The 22,028-nt window shown below is 34.2% G+C and overlaps 3 long non-coding RNA genes across 4 annotated transcripts; 1 reads left to right on the plus strand and 2 right to left on the minus strand.

The window, feature by feature from the left end:
* Positions 1 to 3,497: 3,497 nt before the first annotated feature.
* LOC136855890 (uncharacterized) lies at positions 3,498 to 10,782 on the plus strand. The gene is made up of 3 exons (XR_010858166.1): positions 3,498 to 3,743; positions 6,076 to 6,192; positions 6,848 to 10,782. It is a non-coding gene; the product is annotated as an uncharacterized lncRNA (long non-coding RNA).
* A 2,343-nt stretch (positions 10,783 to 13,125) lies between these two features.
* On the minus strand, positions 13,126 to 15,140 carry LOC136855891 (uncharacterized). Its single transcript, XR_010858167.1, has 2 exons — positions 14,978 to 15,140; positions 13,126 to 14,879 (listed from the first exon to the last, which is right to left on the minus strand). It is a non-coding gene; the product is annotated as an uncharacterized lncRNA (long non-coding RNA).
* A 2,035-nt stretch (positions 15,141 to 17,175) lies between these two features.
* Positions 17,176 to 22,028, minus strand: LOC136855892 (uncharacterized). Of its 2 annotated transcripts, XR_010858169.1 has the most exons (5): positions 21,809 to 22,028; positions 21,149 to 21,238; positions 20,074 to 20,256; positions 18,894 to 18,992; positions 17,176 to 17,431 (listed from the first exon to the last, which is right to left on the minus strand). It is a non-coding gene; the product is annotated as an uncharacterized lncRNA (long non-coding RNA). The 2 variants fall into 2 exon arrangements; XR_010858168.1 differs by lacking the exon at positions 20,074 to 20,256 and having other exon boundaries at positions 21,809 to 22,024.

Here is a 22,028-nt window from a genome sequence, read left to right on the forward strand (position 1 = left end):
TAAATCTTTTGGGACAGTTTTTCGGGAGAGGTATGAGGGTGTTAAAGCAACAGGCCCACCCACCCACTGCCCCGTCATATCCAAGCTTTGCTTTCTGTTTTTGTTGTCCTTGTTTGACGTAGACACCCTTGTTTCCTAGCTTGCAAACACAAGCATCAGAATTCTGCTCACCCAGCAAATCTCTTGCTTTCACATTTTTTCGACATAAAGCCCAGATGGGGACCTACATAAACCCGAGTTCCTGCTTTTTTTGTCCTTGTTTTGACCTAGATGTCCTTGTTTTTGCAATTTCCTTGTCGGAACAAATGCAGGACGCAAGAGAGCTTTGGTTTTTAATTAAAATAAGTACCGAGACCCCGACAGTTTATGACAGCGCGTCAGTTGGGCCCAATAGCTTTTGTGTGAATGATTCGACGGCCGGCCGCGAGGTTGGTGTTTCTATGTATAAATTCGCCTAATGGAAATTACTCTGAAGTTGCTGATGTTGAGCTACTGATTGCTGGTAATTTATCTGTCGATGTTGCTGTGATTTACCTGTCGATGTTTTTGCTGTATTTTATCTGTCGATGTTGCCGGAATTGAGCTGTTGCTTTTGTTGCTGTATTTATGCGTAGATTTTGCTGTAATTTATCTAGTGATTTTACCGCAATATACTTATTGATGTTGCTGTAATTTATCTGCTGATGTTTTTGCTGTATTTTATCTGCTTTTTTTATGTAACTTATCTATAGATGTTGCTGGCATTTAGCTGTTGCTTTTGTTGCTATAATTTATTTATTGATGTTGCTGTAAGTAATCCATTGAAGTTGCTGTAATTTTTTTTTATTGATTTGGTCAAACTTCTTAAAAAGTTTCGCAAAATTATTCAGGCAGATTTTGTCAATCTTCCGAAGAAGTTTTGCAAAACCATACAAACAGGTTCTGTCAAACTTCCAAAGAAGTTTTGTGGGAAATACAGAGATTTTGCAAAAATCAGCAGTAGACATATTTTGTCCAACCATCCTAAGAAATTTAGCAACAAATCTGCTGAGAGATTTTCTCAGCCCTCCCAAGAAGTTTGGGGAAAAAATTGAAAAAATCTGCAAGAAGTTTAGCAAAAAATCTGATAAAATCTGCACTCAGGATTCATCTCGTTTTTAAAGAGATTTCGCAAAAATCTTAATGTTGATTACTTTAACTTTCCCAAGAAAATTTTTTAAAATCTGCACACAGGTTTCTTCAATTTCTCAAACCGATTTTGCAAAAATCTGCACACAGAATTATTCGACTTTTTACAAAAAATTTGCAAAATTCTGCCCACAGATTATTCAACTTTTTACAGAAAATGTGCAAAAATCTTAATATAGACTTCGACTTTTTAAAAAGTTTAGCAAAAATCTGCACAAAGATTTTGTCAACCCTCAAGAGAAATTTTACCAAAATCCTTTGCCAGATTTTTCAAAAAAAAATTTTGTTAAAATTAACCAGAATTTTGGACAGTCTGACAGATATAGTCGACCTTCCCAAGAAGAAGTTTGGCAGAAGTTCTCCCATGAGATTTGGCAAAAATCTGCCAACATACTTGATTGGTGTTAACTGGAACATTTACCTAATCTCTCTCTCTCTCTCTCTCTCTCTCTCTCTCTCTCTCTCTCTCTCTCACATAATGTCAGAACTACATAATGATTACATATATATATATATATATATATATATAGAGAGAGAGAGAGAGAGAGAGAGAGAGAGAGAGAGAGAGAGAGAGAGAGAGAGAGAGAGAGAGAGAGAGAGAGAGAGAGACGCCAGGCCTTACCACAAATAAATACTAATGCTACCATGCCCACCTGCGAACACAAAGATATATACAAACATCACAGGTGTAGATCCCGAGCCATTCATAAAAGTTGTATTTTATGAATGGAGACCTAAAATAAGAAGGTATTTTTTTATTTGTGTTTTTTGTTTGTTTTCAGTTAAGCGGGACTTTCGAGTTGGTTTTTTCATGTTTTTATTATTTATTACTGTTCTTGTTATTCACGGATTCGATCCTCGGAGCGGGGTAAAAAAGAGAGGACTCCTTTACTTAATTTTTGTCAGGATTTGAATTTTAGGAAAATTACCTTACGCATGTAAAGCTAATTTATAATTAACTAGAATATTCTCTTTATTTTTTAATATACCTGAATGTCGGTACACCTGGAAAATTCGTTTCCGTTCATCTGGCTGAATTTACCTGAATATGTAGTTACTTGCTTAAATAAGTATATACCTATATACATATATAGGTACCTGTATATTTAGATACTCGTATATATAGATATGTGTATAGATACCTATGTATATATTTACTTTCACTTATAGTTATATTTTTTATGTTAACTATGTAATAGTTAAATGTATATATATATATATATATATATATATATATATATATATATATATATATATATATATATATATATATATATATATATATATATATATATATATATATATATATATATACTTATATATATATATATATATATATATATATATATATATATATATATATATATATATATATATATATATATATATATATATATATATATATATATATATATATCACAGATATATATATATATATATATATATATATATATATATATATATATATATATATATATATATATATATATATATACATATCATTAATTGTATATACACTTACCTGTAATCTTACCTGTATACAAATTCACCTGTACATAAATTTGCTTGCATACACAGTTACCTGTAAATCTATGTATGGGGTTTCTGTACAGGTAAAATTCCTCTGGCCATTAGTGGATTCCATCTGGGCCTAATGGATTACTGGGCTTTTTCCCCGGTGGATTTTATTAGCGGCCTAATGATGGTTGTGGAGGGATTAATATTATAATAATAATAATAATAATAATAAATAATAATAATAATAATAATAATAATAATAATAATAATGGAAATATTATTATTCAATACACGAATCTTTATCATATTGAATATATGTCTCTCTCTCTCTCTCTCTCTCTCTCTCTCTCTCTCTCTCTCTCTCTCTGAAAGCATTGTCATGAACTAGTCTTGCGTTAACATATCAAGCAGCGAAATGTTAATGTGGTGGTCAGTTAGCTGTTGCTGGTCGCAGTCGGAAATGTAGAAAGACGAAAGAGAGAGAGAGAGAGAGAGAGAGGGAGAGAGAGAGAGAGAGAGAGAGAGAGAGAGACGTGGCAACAGCGCCTCCTCTTCACCGTCTCAAAGGTTCATTAAAATTGCAAATCTTATTTACTGAGTCACTGCCACAGACCAGATTGGATTACAGGGTGGCGCAAAAACTTTACCACACACAAAAAAAATCTGCGGGTTTGGGATGGATAGTTTTCATATTTTCGACAAGGGCAAGGAGGATGTTTTTTCTCTCTCTCTCTTTCTCTTTCTCTCTTTCTCCTCGCCCCCTTTCTCCTCCCTGCCTGATAGCAGAGAGAGAGAGAGAGAGAGAGAGAGAGAGAGAGAGTGAGTCTAGGCTAGTGAAGGCGACATTTGAAAACATATATCGTCTTATACCATATTTTTTTCATAAAGGGAGTTTTTTTTAGTAAGAAAAAACTATCCCAATGTTTGAAAGAACTTTCGAAGAGGAATCAAGGGTTACAAAAAGGAAGAGGTTCTACAGAAACTTCACCAATGACTCCAGTATCCTTGCGAGTCTGTAGTTACTTAATAATGTGGATGTTATTCAGTTTGTTTTTAAGGTTTGTCACATGAATTTTGTTTTTTAAGCTTTTTTTGGGAATACTGGGATAATTCAAGTATTGCTGTATACGTAAAATGTGTGTATTTTATGTATTAATGGCAATTATGTATATGTGATGGTGTATACAACTTGTTTTAGGCCTATGTATTTCCCAATTCCTCAGAATTTCATAAAGAAAGACCTCAGTAAGAAGCAGGGATTTTTAAGGAAAGGACCCAAACCAAATGAATTTGACCCCTAACCTGTCCTGACCTGACCCAATCTGGGCTTGGGCTGCTAGGCGTATCAGTAATTTTTTTTTCTCCAGTTAATTTTTTTATTTATTATTTTTAGTGTCTCACCGAAATAAAAAATAAAAAGGGTAAAACTTGACAATAGTTGCTGGCCTGGTTCCCACCAGTCGCCGACCAGACAAGTTACCACCATTTTGGGGAGTCCAGGAGGGCAAAGCCTCCCCCCCCCCCGGCCAGGTCAGGGCACGTCGCCCTAAGTCAGGTTAAGTAGGTAAGATCTGGTTAGGTCAGGACCTGGCATTACAGGAAAGGCTAGGTATATTTATGTATGAGGAACCTGTCCCGGCCGACGACTGGCAGGAATCAGGCCGTGCAACTATTGTAAAGTTTTACCATAAGTTGTTAGGCCTACTTAATAGCCTAGCCTACATAACATTTCTAACTTAACCTAAGATGCTAGTGTCATAACCCAGCCTTTCAGGGGTTAGGCCCAGCCTAACCTGACCCACCATTGGAAAGCGTTAAAGAGAACGTTTGATCTAGGCAAGGTTAATTGTCCACGTGTGAGTTTAAAATGATACTTTAATATCCCCTATGGTTACTGTTAACAATATTTAAGTTAATGCATTTGAGGGGACAGACAGTCAATGAGCTGACTGGTCATAACACCCTATTACAGGTTAGGTTATGGTATATTTTTGTTCTTATTTTTTACTTTAATACCATAGCTCTACTCAGTGTTTAGTACCTGTCCCATAGGAATTAATGTTTAAAACTTAAAATTAAAGATGGTAAAAATCTCAGTAACTGTAAATTTGCTGTAAATTTTTAGTATGATTTTTTTATTACTTTTATTCAGGAGACTAAAGAGCACTTTGTAAAGAAACAATTTTTTTATAATGCCTTGTAATTCATGTAACTTGGAAAAACAACTGATTAGAAAATTTTTTCAGTTGGTAATTCTGTATATTAGCTCCGTGCCTGTTTTTACCTTTTCAACTGGTTTTTTCTACACTTTTAGGGGTTCTGATACTGGCGGTGCATCTGTTTGTTGTTGGCCAAATGGAATGTCCCTTCGCTGTGTTTAGTACTGGCCCAGGGGGGGTTGGGTACCCATACGTTGACAAGTTATTGCACCTGCCGGACGGGATATGAACTGTTCGAAACAGACGTAGCCGTGCTCTGTCTTGCGAAGATTGCGTATGGAAACACCTTGTTGGATGGACTTCGGGGGTTAATTACAGGTTAATTAGACACGAGCGCCAAAAATGAAAGGTAAATTCTTAATTAGCAACCATAAAACTGTAGAAAAAGTCAAGCTATATTGCCGTCGGCAACGCGGAGCTACCCTATAGTTCTACCTTTCAGTTAAATAACTAAAAGTCTTGGCACACTCCAGTAGGTAAATTTGGCACTGCTGACCACATGACTGGAAAGTGGGGACAACTTATGATGCAGACTGCTGAGTTGGGCAAGACTGCTGTGCATTTAGGTCACTATTGTCTGCAGAATGTCACTTAACAGACTCCTGTACTTATTAGTTACATTATTATGATAACATTTTGCTATGCCATCATTTATAAACAGATCTCTTAAACTAAATATTAAATGTTAGGTACAGGTTAAGGATTGTGTAGAATTGCTGCTAGCTGTAGGAAATATTCAAGAACAGGATATAATGGTCTTTAATACTTAACAAGACTTTTGTTACTTATCAGAAAACCAGACCCACCAAGTGCCTGATAATTTGGGGGCTGCCGTACTCATTTCGCTTACTGATATATTAAAATATTTGGTGTTATGGTAGTCGAGGCAATATGTAACCTTCATTTGATTATTTTAAAGCAGTGGTTTGTAACAATGAAATACGAAAATAATTTAAACAATTTAAACATTTTCTTAGTTCTGTTTCATATAGATTTTCAGTTGATCATCATCATTGGGATTGCTGTAAAAAATAGTTTTGGGACTTTTTACATATATAAATGTACCATAATTAGTTTTATACCTGTTTGTAAAATGTACAGTACTCTGTATTCATGGTAAACTATCTTTTGAAATATATATAGTTTTCATGAATCTCTACTTATATTTCAGATGGGTCTGTTGAACAGTTACACAAACTGCAACTTGCTTTATTGTTGGGCACTGAAGAAATTTTTACCAGTCGAGAAGAAATTTAGGTAGTGACAAGGAGGTAGGCCCCTACACAAAGTAAGTGTACTTTTTCAAATTCCTTTTATTTTATGTAGAACCATCTTCGTCAGTATACTTGGAGTTTTGTAGCGCAATTTTTGAAATGTGATTAGTTTCTTTGGGATTTCTCAGCTTAATATTGACTGAAAATACTTTTTGATTCTAAATACTTTAGGTTATCGTGTTGTAAGGCCTGATTTGTGAATGCTAATGTGTGTGTTTGAGGTAAAAGACCATTTCGTTTACCAATATGATTTATACCTGCTGTATAGAGAAGAAATTCATTGTTTAGGGTAGAATTTTCTAATTACTAAGTTCAGAATTTAAGAGTAATTCCAGGAATTACAATTCAACAGTTTTTTGTTAGTTGAATATTTCAGTCTTTCATTTCATTAGTTTCCTTTTCATTTTTTCTTAAAACTTGTTTACATTTATTGTAGTTTTCCTGGATTAATTAGCAATGGCTGAGAAATGCATAAAAGATAAGGTTTGATACCTTATTGTACAAGTAATACTTGCTTTCTAGAGAAGAAACTCATTGTTTTGGTCTTATAAAGGGTACAAGTTTATTTCAATCTTAAGTCTCACTTTGATACGAGGGGCACTGGTATTCACAGAACATATCAGGGAGCTTTGCACTTCAGTATTATTATTTTTCTTTTTTCTGTTTCAGGCCTTCAAAACTAAGACCAAGGATGGGAAACATCACACAGCAGTCGGTTTCTTCAAAGTTGTATGATGCTGGAGGTATTAATTGAACTGTCTTTCACTACACTGTGACTGAAGCCTTATGCAGTTCATATATGGCTGACAGGTGTGGCCACTCTTATGAAAAATGAGCATCTGTGTGAAACTGGTGGTTGGGTCTTATTTGAGGGTAAAAGTGAATTATTGATATGGGGGTTGCTTGCCAAAAAGAAAAATGCCCAAAGGAGGTTTGGCCATCTTGCACCTACCCTTGGGAATTTTACCTTGAAATTTCGTTTTCCATGAAAAATTAACGTCCTCTGATTATGGATCCCATGAGCTTCAAGTGACTCAGAAAATGCTACTTCTTATGGAACCGCTCTGAACATTCCTGTGGATAAACAAAGAATGATTAGAGTTCATGAGCTGAGTCAAAGAAGGAACTTTGAACTGTTAGGCTGTTTTGATGGAAGAAGACCTGTACTCTATATTCACCTGTGTTGATGCTACTGTTCTCTGGCTCATTTCTCGGCAGATATCTTGGTTGACTGGAGCAAGTGCAGAACAGAATTTGCTCTGATGTGATGGTAATATAAACAGGTACCTGATAGAAATACCTGATGAGCTAGGTATGGAAAACTTTTAGAGCACTGCATAGGTTTCAGTAACGAGAGGTATTCAGACTTCTGTAGACAAGTGCACCATTTATCAGGGCATGTTCCTTCCCTGATCTTTGATTCTGTTACATTAAGATCAAGTCATTGTTTAAAACATGAAGGATAGAAGGATATTCATGTGAATTTAACGGGAAGAGGTCACGGCTGCTCCTGCTGGATTAAGCCTAGTGAAATAATCCAAAGATGGCCTGTTGGCTCTGTTGACTGCTGTACAACCTTTAATGTGTTCTGAGTGCACTAAATCCAGTTTCTACTATAAATTGACCTGTTTTTGTTGGTATTGTTAACAGAGTAGTTTACTAAGACAGCTGAGTCATTATTAATTAATTTACATTAAGGCTACTTTGATTAGCTGTTTGAATCTCATGTTAGTTAGAAAAAAGAACGCGTGTGTTTTGTCATGAAAGTTTTCTTACATATTTTTCTCATAATAATAAGAAAAATGTTTATCCTTCGTAAATATTATTAGTGTGTTTTCTACCTGTTAGTACTGTAGACTTTATTATAGTACCATATTGCAGCAGTGGCCAAGTCTTCATGAATTCAGTCAAAAAATGTAAATTTTAAGACTTTTCATGTGTAGGTCTATATGGATTAGCTGTTTCAATACGTTGAAGTATTTTGTTTGATATAGTCCTAAATCAAGAAAGACATTTTTTGTTCTTCCAGTTTGAAGGAGCATTGCTTAGACCTTGTTGCAACAAGTTTTAGTACAATTTTGTCTTTTGTTTGACAAAGACCTAAATCAAGAGAGAGGTTTTCTGTTGTTGTAGTTTAAATTACTTAGGCCTATTACTCAGGCCTTGTTGCAAGTTTAGTTGGTGATACACAGGTGTTGAAATGCAAGATAAAAAAAAAGTATTAAAATGTTAGTTAGGTGACTGGTTACAAGTTCCTTCATTTGGGAGAACTAACACCTCCCCCCTCCCTCTATATTGATTGTAAAGTCCTAGGTTAGATCACAAGTCCATTTGTTATCCATGCTCTGAGCAACTAGTGTATTGTGGAAAATTGGTGTAGGATTCATCCTGCTGTGTCCAGTCCTGGCCATTCTAATTGAAGGATATAAATAACATGCTCCTAGACTCACCTTCTGAACAGAACCTTGTTCTCATGAAGGTCAAGTTTGTGCAGTTAGAGCCATACTTTCGGCCATTTTTTTATTCAAAGACAAGATGTCTTGTTTTCCAGTTTTTTAATCAGGTTGTTAGAGGTTCCAAGCAATCTTTCTGTGCACCTAATCTTAGAAGTGTTGTAACTTGTGAAATTAGAACCTCAAAAGTTCAAGCGAAGATGCAGTACATTACTACCCCTAAACCATTCCCCGTGCACTCTTTGTAACTTCTTTACATTTTTATGTTTATTTATTAATTTATCTTTTTTCTAATAACTGGTCACTTCTGTCTGTATTTCCTATTACCTTCTGTTGCTTCTTTCAAATGATTACCATATTCTTTAGAAGCTTCAATTAATTCAGTATTTACATCATAGAGATTTAGTTCGCAAAAATTCTTGCCTGCAAGTCTTTCAGTTATATGTTATTTATTCATTTATTCCTAAAGAAATCGTTTATGAAATGATAGAGATTTTAAAACCCTTTACAATAAATGAATTTGGCCATTGCTGCACTGTGGTACATCTCTCAAAATGTTTACATACAGTATTCTACATATCAAAAAGGTTTCCTGTCTGTGATTTGGTTATTGTTAAAGAGAACTTTTTTGCAAGTCTTAAATTAGTTGTGCTGTGTCATCAGAAATTCCTTTTGACATAACAATGGACTTCCATATTTAACTCTAGAGCAACAATTCTTGTTTTTCATTCAAAAATTACCAAGGGAAAGCTTACCCATACTGTTTTGCATTAATACAGTTAAGGTACATAATGAGTAAGTATTTCATATTTATACTTATGAATTTGTAGCCATATAATGAAACTAATTATGTATTAGGTAAGAATGATGAGGGTAAGTTTAAAGTATAATGTGTATTCCAAGTTCAATTAAAGTATTTGTTATAATGTCTCAGGTGGTAAATTTTAATGGGTGCTATAGGTACAGTAATTACAGGTAAATGAACTAAGTTAATTGGGCAAATCAGACATAATAAAATATAGCCATCTTAGGTACCACGAGGTGTTATAATTTATAGCTTTATCAGACCACAATAACAAGTCCTTAGACCGTGTCTTATAAGAGTTTTTATATATAATCTATAGTTTGTTAAAATACATTACGACTATAATAATAGATATAGTAGGACTAAAAAGACCTGTATGAAGGCCCAAGATATCTTGGAAAAGGATGATAGATTAGGCCTATAATACATTGTCAGGTTAAAATTTCTGGCGTAGAAAGGTCCATGATGATGATAATGTTCACAGGTAAAAATAATAATAATGACTGATAATGAACTGTAGGAGCAAAGAGGAATTGCAAGGAAATTTCAGGACGCAAGATTGGTTAGAAAAACATTTGATTTACAATTTAAGTCCAGGAGTTTAAATAAGTTAAAGCATTTAGCTGAATGAATGTTTAATTGGAGCATAAAGTAGTTTATCAAAAGCGTTGAGTTCTAGGCTTCTGTTAGGAAACTCAAGTTAAAGGAGAGTGTTGATCATTTGATGTCATACTTCACATTGTCAGAAAGATGAATACATATAAAAACCATTTAAGAATATCTTGTAAGTTATTTTACCAGGCTGTTAATGAGAATAATTCAACAGTCTTTCTTCAGGGTTAAATGTGGTCCCATTTTCATGTTGAAAGGAAGCCACGTTGTAATGTTAACACTGCTATTAGTGGTTGATTGTAAAGTTGAAGTTCTCTTCCAGACATGGTACTTTATAGATGAACTGGAATGATTTCTTTAAATACGGGCTTGTGTACCCACACCTCACAGGGCTGATCTTGTAAGACTGTGTTGGTGCTAACCGAGTCTTCCGGAAATACTGGTGCCCTGCTACCAGAGGTTTTATAGGAGCCAAGCACCCAAACAAACTTTCATGACAATTGTGGTTTGTCACTTTTTGGAAATGTTAATATTGTGTTTGACAGTTTTCTGATTGCTGGAAGCACTTTTTCACCTTGATAATCTTCCAGCTGGTTAATATTTATTGGAATAGGTGTCAGCTTCATAAAAGAGATAGCTAAACTTAAGACTGTGTTGTTGATATTTATTGATTTATTGGCAGTGTCTTGAACTTTGACTTGGAATTCTCAAAGGTGTTTTGTCACGGAACCAAAGATAATCTTGGACAAAGGAGGACTTGAGAAAAAACTTCAGTCACAGTTGTAACTTGCCAAGCTATCAATTTTCAAGTTTTGCTTAGCTAACTTGGAACAAAGTGCCTTTGTAAATGATAGCTGATGAACAAACAAAGGGATTTAAATTTTTTAAAACTCAGTAATCTAAGAACATCTTTAGGAATGAAGTTTTGTAGTCATTTGAAGAATTTTTGCTGCTCTTGTTGGTTCCATACTCACATTCTGACAGAATAAAAAAAAGAGTTCTGTACCTGAAAAGTATTGTTTTAAAACATGAGTACTGTGTAGTACTGTATTTGAGAAACTTTACCATGCAAGTGAAAGGCTTCCTTTTTTTCAGTTGTTTTTTAGAGGCAATTAGTTTTTGCTGTATAACCTCATTCCTATAGTGAATACATAAACAAGATAGTGAGTCTAGGTCTTATGAAGGTGGAATATTCAGAGCAATCAGTCTTAGTTCTTCCACACAGCTTTGAGAATAAATGTACTTGGTATAAACAGAATGAGTTCTGCCATCAAAATGCATAACCTGCCAAAATACGATCACTTTTCAAATATGTACTTCTCTGGTAATCATCCCTGTATTTATAACCAAACGAATTGGTTACAAGGAAATATTTCTGTATTTTTATGAGATATATCTTTTATTAGTTTGATGTGTAGATGAACATTTTACTGTGGACTTAATCAGACTGAAGAATTGTGGAATGCTCCCATGATTTGTGACGAGAACGGAGTAACCGACTCGAAATCTGTACCATTGTATCTGTGGAAACTTTGAAAAGCACAAAGAATGTGAATGTAAACATCATTCATTCTAGGACCTTTTAGTTTATATTTGTATCATAGTCCCATTAAGGACCAGGAAGAGTTTTGGGAATAATTTCTTATTTTTAGGCTATCAAAACTTTCTATAAAGGGCATAAGTAGCTCCTTATACATGTCCAAGTTTTTTGCATGTTTTGTTTCTTATTGTGCAATTGATTGAAGAAGAGTGCAACATGCAATGGGTGCAACATTTCACTCTGAAGTGGTTCAGCAACCTTTTGATTTTTTTAAAATTTCTGTGCATGTATCTTACTTTCTGCTAATCTGCAATTGGTCATAGTAATTCATAGTAGATTCCTGTGATTCCAGTGTATCTAAATTAAGTTACCATTCACTGTTTTAAATGGAATCAAGTTTGTTTTGTTTCAGTAAGTGGTATAGAAAATATTATCCTAATGTTGTAAATGTCAAAGATGTGTATTGAGCTATTCCTAAAGATATGGAGTAAATTTTAGGGCTGCAGTAATATATGAAGATGGACTTATCAAAAGCAGTATTGTTTCTTTATAAAAATATTCAGGGGAATGTCTGTCCCTTGGAAGTTCTGATTGTAGCAGTGTTGTGGTTTTGGATTTCTGTGCCTTGTTCATCAGGCTTCAATATTCAATTACCTCATCAATTAATAATTGACAGGTGAACTTTAGTATTTGTTTTAAGTGAAGGTCTGTTTTGTATTTGTAAGGTTCAACTCTTTTGCAAACTTTGCCACTCCCATTGTAAGATTGACAGATGTTAGGTGAAAGCATATGATACCCTTGGAAATTGATTTATTGCTATATTGTGTCAATAGATAAGATGTGATTGGTATCCAGTAAGCAAGGCTGTGCTTTAAGCTGAATTGTGGAATGACAACTGTTCATGTTGTCTATGTAAGAAGAAGAGTTAAGTAACCTTGTTGCCCACTTTGCAGTTATAGTGTAGACCTTTAAGAGTTCCCTTGTGAATTTCATGCGGTTTAAATCTTAAGTTGGAGAAAAAGAATTTCATGACTAGTGTGCCAAACATGCTCTTTATGATGTTAGAGCTCTAGATTTTATGAAACCAACATAAAACAAAAACACAGACGTTAAAATGGGATTGATAGGCTGTTAAGATGAGGGTTATTTAATACTAACAATTAGTCAATTTCTAGTCAGATTGTCAGCCAGGTAAGACTACTAAATTATGATTGGTATCATGGATGTTCATAGCATTATCCTCAAAAATAATTTAAACTGACCACTTAGTCATATTGCTAGGCTTGACAGCAAGATTTGAAAAGACGACATGGTAAAGTTAGAGAAATGGACAGAAAAATAATAGATATGTTAATAGCTGGATAGAGACAGGTGGGAAGGCTCAGAGAGTCACTCATAGTGATGGGAATTTAAACAAAGTGTACAGGACAGGAGACACTGGAAGAATTCCTTCCATGTCTGATCCCACAGAGGAAAAACCAAGATAAAGATTCAATGGTAGTGGTGGTTAGGATGACTGGAAATAAAGTTTTTAAAGGATTAGTAACCAATTTATTCCAGAGAGGCATTAGTGTTTGTCACTCACATGTACTTGAGAGGTATTTTACAGATTAAAGGTTACTGTAGACCTTCATTCAGCTGTACCTTTTAAGAACCTTCCAGAACCTGAGACATTGTACAGTGTGAATTGTCAGTTTCATCCATTACTAATATCTTATGAGTCATTGGTTCCAACATAATGCTAAAGGATTCTAAAGCACTGTACATTCGTTCTTTTAGTTGAAATCAGGGACATAACAGCATACACAGTTATTGAGACACTACAACAATAACTTTATCAAGTGGAGAGTTCTGTACGGTAATGGTCAACTTTCATCTCTTATGAAGAGTCTTTTTTTTTTCTGTATTGTCAGCCTTGTCAATCAGAACTGTGATTACAATAAATTTTCTGGAGATTTTGGTGGGGAACATTTGGTTTACATAATGGTAACTGGTTGAAAAATGTACATACAGAAAAGTCTTCTCCCACATTACAATGCATGATACGTATTGCAATGTATAAAAATTGTAATGACATTAAAATCACATCTGAGGTTTATTAGTGAAACCTTAGTTCCAAGACATCTGTCTACACAGTGGACAATACTTATCCACACTGTGGAAGGGACTTCATGTCTTGAAACTGATTTATACTACAATCCTCAAAGTTGTTTTAGTTACTGTATACATCTCTGTCAAAAGACCAATGATTAAAATATAGCAGACAACACAGGATTTTTTTAACCTATATACTTTACCTCAATTATTAAGAGCATGTTCATTTACCTTTGGACCAAAACAGCAAAATAACTGATGCAAACATTCTACATAACTTTAGTTCATCTGAGAAAACTGCAAAATTACTCTTTTCTACACCTAAAAAATACTCTAGTATGTGTTTTGGGCAAAACAAGAACCTCTATAATCTCTTCTAAGAGATAATCACACTAGCTTAGCCTTTACTGTGACTGTAAATGTTTTGAAAAAGTAACTTGCTTGTCATACAAGTGGTGCCTGTTCGAACAGGTTTTAAACAAACATTTTCTCCACCAGCCTTTTCACAAGGTTTGACATGGAAATGGTCCTCTGTGCATCACTTTGTATAACATGAGAGGTATTTCTTTTCAGAACATTTATAGTTACAGTAAAGGCTACGCCACTGTGGAGTATCTATTAGAAGATGCCACAAATGATCTTGTTTTGACCAAAACATATAGAGTACTAAAATTATAATACCTGCTTCTACATATGGAGAACTTTTCCATGGTTTTCTTGAATGGCTCTATTAGTAATGAATTGGTCACTTGACACATTATACAAAATTTCACCTTGAAGCAATTTTGAATCTCAATTTTCAAATCTGAACTACACAACAAATGAACTTTGCAGTGTGTCTAAATGCTATGCAGTTCTGAGAATTTTAATAAAAATCTTTCAACCAAAATGCATAACAATGTTGGTTGGGTAACTGTTCAAAAGAATTTACTTTGTTAATTTCTGCTTGACTACAGCATTTTCTTTTGAATTCAATTTGCCACCAACTTCAAGAAAAACCACTGAACAATTTATGAACCACAATGTGTTTTGACTTGGTAGAAAAATCAGGTATGAAACAAGCAGATAAAATTGACTCGAAACTGACACACATTTCTGTACAAAGTGTATGTAAAGTTTGCAGGTAATTGGAAGCACAGTCTGCAAAGAAAATACTGACTTTCACATGAACTTGTAAGTTTACGATATAATATGAATCTAGTGACCTACAGTGTATCAGTGCACTGAAAGAAGTAATGGAAATTCAGGTCCTGTAACTCTTTAAGCTTTAAAAATTGTCTTTAACATAAAAAAACCAAATGAGCTATTTTTACCAATTAATTATGATTCTGAGCAAATTCAGTGCATCACGTAATGACAGTATTTGTTAAATGGCACTTTAATTAAAGAGGCTATTTGTTTCATATAGGATGGGCTTTAACAACAGATTACATGGTAATTTCAGGAAACTTTCCCAAATACATTTTATTGAAAAATTTTCAGTTCTTCAAAATGTGGTTTCCATGTTCTTCAAAACATTTACATTAACAGTTAAATATATTGTTAAAAGTCAGATTCTTCACAAAAATAATGGTTCTAAAGTTTACAGCAATTTCTCCTCAACATTTACAGAACATGTAAGGGTATTTGTGCATGTTTTGGAGGTTATATTTGCTCACAACAGCAAATTGCAAAAAAATGAGGTAAACCAAACTTCTAAATATTGCATTAAAATTGAAATATCTGAAACATCAAATTGAATTTATCACTTGTTCATTTAGTCACAACATGCTCTACCCTTTCACAAACAGCGAGTTGAACAACCCACAATGGCAATTTAAGGAATATAAAAATATCAGCATAATGACAATTTTCCATCTGGTAAAATATCCTAAATCAATGTAAAAAAACTCAGAAAATATGTTAATGTCTAGCACTTACAGCACACAGAGTCATTCAATATAAAATTATGAGATTGTAAATCTATATAAATCTATAAAAAAGGAAGAATGGTTAACAGAGATCATTTTGTTCATTTCTGTGTCTCCTCCAAAATTCTAGAATGTCACTACAATTAACTGGCTGACAAGACACATTACAATTAACCCTTTAACGCCGAAGCCCTATTTACAAAAACGTCTCCCGTATGCCGGCGGCGTTCGGTGAGTTAGCGCCGAAGCGGAAAAAAGTTTTTTTCAAAAAATCACAGCACGCTTAGTTTTTAAGATTAAGAGTTCATTTTTGGCTAATTTTTTTGTCATTGCCTGAAGTTTAGTATGCAACCATCAGAAATGAAAAAAATATCATTATCATATATAAATATTGGAATATATGACAAAAAAAAAAAAAAAAAAAAACTTGTATATAATTGTATACAAATCGCGCTGTAAGCAAAACGGTTAAAGCTAATGAGTTAATTTTTTTTAGTTGTATTGTACACTAAATTGCGATGATTTTGGTATATAACAAATTTTAAAACGATCAAAGCAACACAGAGAAAATATTATCACAAAATGATGCATGAATTCGTAACGCTCGGACGTAAAAAAATTTTTTTCTAAAAATTCACCATAAATCGAAATATTGTGCTAGAGACTTCCCGTTTGTTGAAAAATGAAGCTAATTGATTGAATATTACTAGACTGTAAGTGTTTTAGCTTACAATTGCAGTTTTCGACCATTTCGGTCGAGTTAAAGTTGACCGAAAGTCGAATTTTTTCTATTTATCGTGATTTATATGGAAATATTTCAAAACTGATAAAAGCTACAACCATAAGTTATTTTTTGTTGTATTGTACATGAAATTGCGCACATTTTCATATATAAAACTTTATGTAATGACTAATATAAAGCGGTGCAAATATTACGACAACGAGACGAAAGAATTTCTGAGATGTTCGGCCGAGTTACCGTGCAGACGTAAGGAAAATGTTTTTTTTTTTAAATTCTCCATAAATCAAAATATTGTGCTAGAGACTTTCAATTTATTGCAAAATGAAGTTACGATTGAATATTACTAGAATGTAAGAGTTTTAGCTTAAAATTGCGTTTTTTTACCATTTCGGTCGAGTTAAAGTTGACCGAAGGTTGAAATTTTGGCAGTTATCGTGGTTTATATGAAAATATTTCCAAACTGATAAAAGCTACAACCATGGGTTGTATTTTGCTGTATTGTACATGAAATTGCGCACATTTTCATATATAAAACTTTATGTAACAGCTAATATAGAACAGTGCAAAAATTACGACAAAACAACAAAAGAATTTATGAAATTTTCAGCTGAGTTACCGCCCGTGTGTAAGATAAAAGTTTTTTTTCAAAAATTCATCATAAATCGAAATATTGTGTTAGAGACTTCCAATTTGTTGCAAAATGAAGGTACATGATTGAATATTACTAGAATGTAAGAGTTTTAGCTTACAATTGCATTTTTCGACCATTTCGGTCGAGTCAAAGTTGACTGAAGGTTGAAATTTTTTGTAGTCGACGTACGGTACGTCCACTCGGCACCCAACAGACAATTTTAGTCAACATATGATACGTCCAATAGGCGTTTAAGGGTTAATATGACTACCGTACTTTCCACAATAAGTAAAAAATATTATTTTAGCATTTTTAACAAAATGGATCAATGTTTATGATTAGTAATAAATAGTTTAAACAAACCAATGAATTGACAAACTCTCATGGGGCTGGTTTTTATTATTTTAACAGATCTCATTTATGTCCTCATGGAACTTATGTATGGAGGTACAAACTTGCTCACAATCTGTAATAAAAAAAGAGGCTTTGAAAACGGTAAACAAATTTGTAAATTCAAATTTCAGAGTTGAAGTTTAAGCAGTCACTTCACTTTATTTTCAATATTATCACTCACACTGAGCAACCATTCACATGGAAAAAACAGAAAGGTCAATAAGTATATCTTGCGAACTTGCACATACAGAATGTCCATATCTGAACAAAAATACAAGCCAAATCAATGCTCAGATGAATGTATGTACATGTACATACAAATAGCAATGAAAAATTTTAATTTTAAATCAAACATGACAATCATGCACTCAACTTAAAATAATCAGCATCTCAAACTGAAAGGAATTAAGGCCATTCCGAACCTTTACAGAAACATGAACAGGGAAACGCTGTTGGCCTTTGCATCGCATCAGTACATCAACAGGTATTGGACAGTGTTGCTTTGCTTAGAAAATAAATACAAAATGGATGAAACAGCAACATCCAGTTTTTAAACTTCTGCTGTCTGTGAGCATGGAGATGCTTGCTGCCCAATGGGTGAAAAATTGACTCTGATCTTACAGATCTACATGGTTCGGACAAGAAAGGAGGAACAGTTAGTTAGAAATATATCTACACAAACATAAACAGAAAAAGAACCAGCAAGACGGCTCTGGAAATTGTGGAGGAAAGCCATAAATGAAGGCCTAGACCAAATGAGAATTCAGCCAGAAGAGTGCGCAAGATAGATGACACTTGAGAGAACTCAAACGATACAAAAACCTTATGCCTTATTAGTTTGTTAACTGTGCTGATTAGCCACTGAGAAGTTATCAATACTGAGACCAATACCCGACTTCATGACTTGGACAGATTTCGACTTAATAGTAAAGAGATCTCTGGAGGTATAAAATGACAGTCAAGGATGTTGACCAAGATTTCAAATATAGCCTAGGAAACAGCTGATTCTAACTTTCTTTAAGACTATCAGTCCCCAAGTCTTTCTATGTCCTGTCTGTCCCAAAGGCAGATACGATAGGCAATATCTGAATTTATATGCTGTCTGTGAAGGCATCATTCAAATGATGACACTCATTCTAGTGTCCTTTTAAAGCAGAATACTTGCACTTTGTGGTATATGTTAAAAAAAAAAAAAAAAAAAAATTATCAAAGCGACAAGTTGAAAATCTCCAAAAATGCACATCAGTGCATCATCAGACTCTCCGGGGTTGGATTTTCAATGATGCATCAGCGTGTTTTTAAGAGCTCTGAAGGGTTGATATACCTTTATTTACACAAAATGATTTTCAAAGTAAGATTTTCCATGATAAAATTAATTATTTGGATATTTACCTCCTGTTAAAATTAGCTTGTGTCTTCTCACACCTAATGGTACAAAGATATAAGTTAACTTTAACATTAAGATTCACTCCAAATACTGATTTATGGACATAGTCTCCACTTATTACAAAGACTAACACTTATATTTCACTTACCTACTGCATGATATTAATGCAAACGTTTCACTAACAGCATGGAATGTGCGACAAAATTTTATTTTTTCCCCTTTCCATTTCTTCTCCCTTGTAAAGAACCTGCAACAATTTTTAATTTGTTAATTTTATAAGAACATAGAAAATAAAATGTTTTAAGTTTACCTTTACATCATTTTAAACAAATAAAATGTTGTGATAGTTTAGCTTTACACTAATTTAAACAGAAATGCACAATATTACTGTGATGTCAACAAAAAACCTATGAGAGATATAAGGTAGCATTCAAGGTTTAATCACAAATTGCTGACCACAAAACCAAAACTTGTGCATTCATTATTGTTATTTTTTAGTAGTTTTAACAAACCACCAAGCCAAAACATTCAACTCTGATCAGGCTGGTTTAAAGGATTCATTAATTTCCAGAACTGGACATTTGTTGCTGGTTGAAGTTTTGACATTCACTTCAGAGATGCACAACTGTTGTGGATGACCTGCACTTTCTGCTTACAAAAACTGGATGGGTCATTCATCAACTATATTTACACAAGGTAACATGAGTGGGGCACACTGGAGAAAGAGATGAAATGATTTCTGCAATTCGTTCTTTTATTCGAAGAACTAATTCAAATTTAAGTTGGATCTACTTTAGTTTGCAGTTAGGTTCTTTATTCCATAAACTCTGGCATTTATTTAATAGCTGACCAACCCACTGCTGCCCTGGAGAACTCTGACTAACAACAGATAAACCTCTCTCTCTCCTCCCTAACACACCCCTCTAATCTCTCTCTCCCTTTCCTGTTAAGAGAGTTGCTTCAATTACACTGGCCAGTATTTTTGACATTTTATATTCCCCCCCCCCCTCTCACCCCAGAAAACTCTGAATGACAACTGATAAACTTACTATCTCTCTCCCTAACACCCATCTACTCTCTCCCTCACTTCCTCTCCCTTTCCTGTTAGGATAGTTGCTTCAATTACACTGCACAGTATGTTTGACATTTTATATTTCCCCCCCTTCTCACCGTGGGGAAAACTCTGAATGACAACCAATCAAATCTCTCTCTTTTTCCTTCTTTCTCCTCCCTCTCACTCTCTCTCACTTCCTCTCCCTTCCCCTCTCTCCTGTTCTCTCTCACTTCCTCTATGCCTTCTTCTACACCTACTATTCTGAGATACGTACCTTTCACCTGTTGCTGAAAAACCACCTGTTTCTAGGTGTTTATCAACAGGTCGCCAGTTTTACCAGGTACAGTAATTGGGACAATGGCCCCCCTTGTGAATAGGGGCTTATCTTCTGAACTGGGCAGTGCCATTGTCATTTAGACAGTGTAGATTATGCCAAAGACATATTACTGGAATTCATCTGAAAATAGGATACATCATATTGCTATTGGGAATGCAAACACATGGATAATCAGTCTGTGCAAGACTGCAATTCTTATCAAGCTCAAGGGTTTAATTTTAAAAGATATTTTAACCAGCCCAGTGTTGCAAATGCTTGACTTAAAATGGCTGAAACCCCCCAAAAAAAAAAAAATGTTGCTCTTGTAAACGTTTTCTGAAGAAAATTATGCTTTCTGCTGACATCTACTGAAATTCAAGTGTATTGGATTTATTTTCTATTTCCTCATATTTACTTTTTACCAATTTTTCTCATAGCTTGTCCCTCTCTCAGTGCAGACCGATTTCCCCTTTGGAACCCTCTTGTGTTTATTACAGTCTATTGACTCTGTCCATTAGGGTTTTGAACTCAATATTTAAAGAAAGAAGAAAGAAGACTCAGCAGCTAGGTCACACAATATGTGGGTAACCCCTAATATAAAATTTATTATAAAAGTCAATGCGCTATATAAACAAACTTCAACTTCACAACTTAAGTTAAATTGATTGTTATTGTCAGTACATCAAATTATGTACAGTAATGAACAGTGATCTATATACAAATAAAGGGTTTATGATCTTTTTAATTAGAAGAGATGATGCCATCAAGCCAGGCACTAGGGCACCTCTGTCCATTAAGTGCTCAAGACAGTGAAAAGAGGGAGTTGGGGTGGCTGGACAGCAAGGTAAAAGGGATCCAGAAAATAGAAGTGATGAAGTACAGAGATCTAAAGGTCATCACAGCTACAATAAAAATCTATGTAAAGTTCTATGTATCTTTCCTTTTTTCACACAAACCATTGCTTACCAGTGCAACTAAACCGTCAACATCATCTTTCCCAAAGAAGAACAATGAAAATTAACAAAATACCTACCATCCTGTAAATGCGGATTCTATACTAGCCTACATCCATCGGTGTTACTGTAGGGTTCATTTTTTGTTACCTTGACTTTGGAGTTTTCTTCTGAAACAAAAAACACCAGTTACTATAAAACCATAAAACCTTTCATTTTTTTTTCAATTTCAAAGGCAGTTATGTATATACATCTATAAACTGGCTATTTTAAATCTCTGCTAGGCTGAACTGCAAACCAAGTCAAGCATTACATATAATTTATGATGTTTAGGCCACTATATATTGGCTTCATCCTTCAGGGTAAACTGCCTACAGTGCAGCTTCTCTCAAGGACAGTGAACAGTGCTCAAGGCTTTGTTTAACAGCATTTGTGGATCAGATCTGGTCAGTCGGTCAAGTGCATGTTGGATTAATCAAGATCATGGGACATAGTGTGGTAGGGTAGGTTAGTGAGGAAGGTGTTTGTGCAGATTAAAAAAAAAAAAAAAAAAAAAGCAATGGTAGGATGGTAATGAGATGGATTGTGTCTAGGAAATTATGTTTTTTTATTCCATGATTAACCTTTATTTATTAAGTTATTTATTTACTTAGATGTTTTGTTGCATTACGGGTCGTAAATTCTGGGGTTGTAAAAGTTTTTTTTTTGTTTTAGATGCGACTAAATGAAGGACAACCAACCTTCCCCTCTCTTTGGATGTTTCTGTAGGAACCTACGTGACTTGTGTGCCAACGTTTGGACGCTGAGTGGTATCAAGGAAAACACCATGTTAAAATTCAAGAGTTTGTCAAGGAGGACCTCAATTAACAGTCTTCTTCAAGGTGGTCTAGGTTTTTACATGAAGTGGAAGAGGCTTCAGTTGACCTGAAAACAAAGAAAACAGTTGTCGGTGGTACTACA

The sequence above is a fragment of the Macrobrachium rosenbergii genome, chromosome 33, assembly GCF_040412425.1.
Source record: "Macrobrachium rosenbergii isolate ZJJX-2024 chromosome 33, ASM4041242v1, whole genome shotgun sequence".
Classification (NCBI taxonomy): domain Eukaryota; kingdom Metazoa; phylum Arthropoda; class Malacostraca; order Decapoda; family Palaemonidae; genus Macrobrachium; species Macrobrachium rosenbergii.